This window comes from Balaenoptera ricei, chromosome 6 (assembly GCF_028023285.1).
Source record: "Balaenoptera ricei isolate mBalRic1 chromosome 6, mBalRic1.hap2, whole genome shotgun sequence".
NCBI classification, from domain to species: Eukaryota; Metazoa; Chordata; class Mammalia; order Artiodactyla; family Balaenopteridae; genus Balaenoptera; species Balaenoptera ricei.
In genome coordinates, this window is record NC_082644.1 from 70,907,683 (window position 1) to 70,909,948 (window position 2,266).

At 39.8% G+C, this 2,266-nt stretch overlaps 1 non-coding gene across 1 annotated transcript; it reads left to right on the forward strand.

Moving 5' to 3' along the window:
* Positions 1–954: 954 nt before the first annotated feature.
* LOC132368310 (U6 spliceosomal RNA) lies at positions 955–1,061 on the forward strand. Its single transcript, XR_009504048.1, has one exon. It is a non-coding gene; the product is annotated as a U6 spliceosomal RNA (small nuclear RNA).
* The last annotated feature ends 1,205 nt before the right edge of the window (positions 1,062–2,266 follow it).

Below are 2,266 nucleotides of genomic sequence, written 5' to 3' on the forward strand. Positions count from 1 at the left end.
AAACCCACACAACCACCCAAAAATGGCCCCAAACAAAACCATCCTCTTTCATCCAAACATTTCTTCAGTTCTGACCATGGAACCACCATATCTACATCAACACTGTGTGAAACTACAGTCACTTATCTAACCCTTCTTCCTTACCTCCATGCAGTCAGTAAGTCTTGCCTCTTCTCCTCCAAAATGGTTCTTCAAGGCAGCTGATCATCACTTTCTCATTCCAACTGCCTTGGAGCTGTGCTCCCTGCCTCAAGCATCTAGACCCTCTAACACCAGTTTCAGATAGACTTCCTTCAGCAGCGCTTCTGCCATTTCCTACCTCCCTCTACACCTACAATCTCGAGGTGAGATTCCTCTGTCTGGATATCAAGGTCCCCTATAGCTGGCCTCATCCTACGTTTCAATACTCCCACCTTTGTTCTACACAATGAGATCACCTCCACCAATCCCCTCACCAACAAGACCCACCTGTCAATCTGTACCACTCCAACCCAAATCACTGTTCAAGCATCATTCTCATGATTACACAAGTTTAATATTATTGCATTTCACAGAGAACCCAGTGTATAGGACTCAGTCAACACATCCTTTTCTAAATTAACTATGATACAGTCTGGACAATTTCCTGAATCGAAACACATAGCTTGGCTTTGTATGAAACAGATCTTGGCCTTTGATTGACCATAAATTTAAGTGAACCAGTTGAGGAACACAGCCACTTGAAAAAGCCAAGACAAGGCACACCGGGCCTGTGTCACAAGAAGCATGGTGCCCAGATCATGAATATAGGTCCCAAGACAGCCTCCACTGACCAGGGCACATCCTGAGTGATGCATGCAACTCTGGATGTCCTGCTCAAATTCTGTGTATCACCTGGTCAAGCTATTGATCATCCCCAGAAGTGGGATGAAGCTAAGGAAGGGATATAGAATTGATTACAAAGGAAAAATTGTGGTGCTCGCTTCAGCAGCACATATACTAAAATTGAAACGATACAGAGAAGATTAGCATGGCCCCTGCACAAGGATGACACGCAAATTCGTAAAGCATTCCATACTTTTAGCTACATGTAAAAGAATGAAATTAGAACACCTAACACCATACACAAAAATAAACTCCAAACAGATTAAAGACCTAAATGTAAGGCCAGACACTATCAAACTCTTAGAGGAAAACATAGAACACTCTATGACATAAATCACAGCAAGATCCTTTTTGACCCACCTCCTAGAGAAATGGAAATAAAAACAAAAATAAACAAATCGGATCTAATGAAACTTAAAAGCTTTTGCACAGCAAAGGAAACCATAAACAAGACGAAAAGACAACCCTCAGAATGGGACAAAATATTGGCAAACGAAGCAACTGACAAAGGATTAATCTCCAAAATTTACAAGCAGCTGATGCATTTCAATATCAAAAAAACAAACAACCCAATCCAAAAATGGGCAGAAGACCTAAACAGACATTTCTCCAAAGATGATATACAGATTGCCAACAAACACATGAAAGAATGCTCAACATCATTAATCATTAGAGAAATGCAAATCAAAACTACAATGAGATATCATCTCACACTGGTCAGAATGGCCATCATCAAAAAATCTACAAACAGTAAGTGCTGGAGAGGGTGTGGAGAAAAGGGAACCATCTCGCAATGTTGGTGGGAATGTAAATTGATACAGCCACTATGGAGAACAGTATGCAGGTGCCTAAAGAACTAAAAATAGAACTACCATACGACCCAGCAATCCCACTACTGGGCATATACCCTGAGAAAGCCATAATTCAAAAAGAGTCATGAAAAAAAATTTAAAAAAACAAAAAAAATTTAAAAAAAGAGTCATGTACCACAATGTTCATTGCAGCTCTATTTATAATACCCAGGACATGGAAGCAACCTAAGTGTCCATCAACAGATGAATGGATAAAGAAGATGTGGCACATATATACTATGGAATATTACTCAGCCATAAAAAGAAACAAAATTGAGTTATTTGTAGTGAGGTGGAAGGACCTAGAGTCTGTCATACAGAGTGAAGTAAGTCAGAAAGAGAAAAACAAATACCACATGCTAACACATATATTTGGAATCTAAAAAAAACAAAAAAACAAACAAAAAAAACAGTCATGAAGAACCTAGGGGCAAGACGGGAATAAAGACACAAACCTACTAGAGAATGGACTTGAGGATACAGGGAGGGGGAAGGGTAAGCTGGGACAAAGTGAGAGAGTGGCATGGACATATATACACTACCAAACGTAA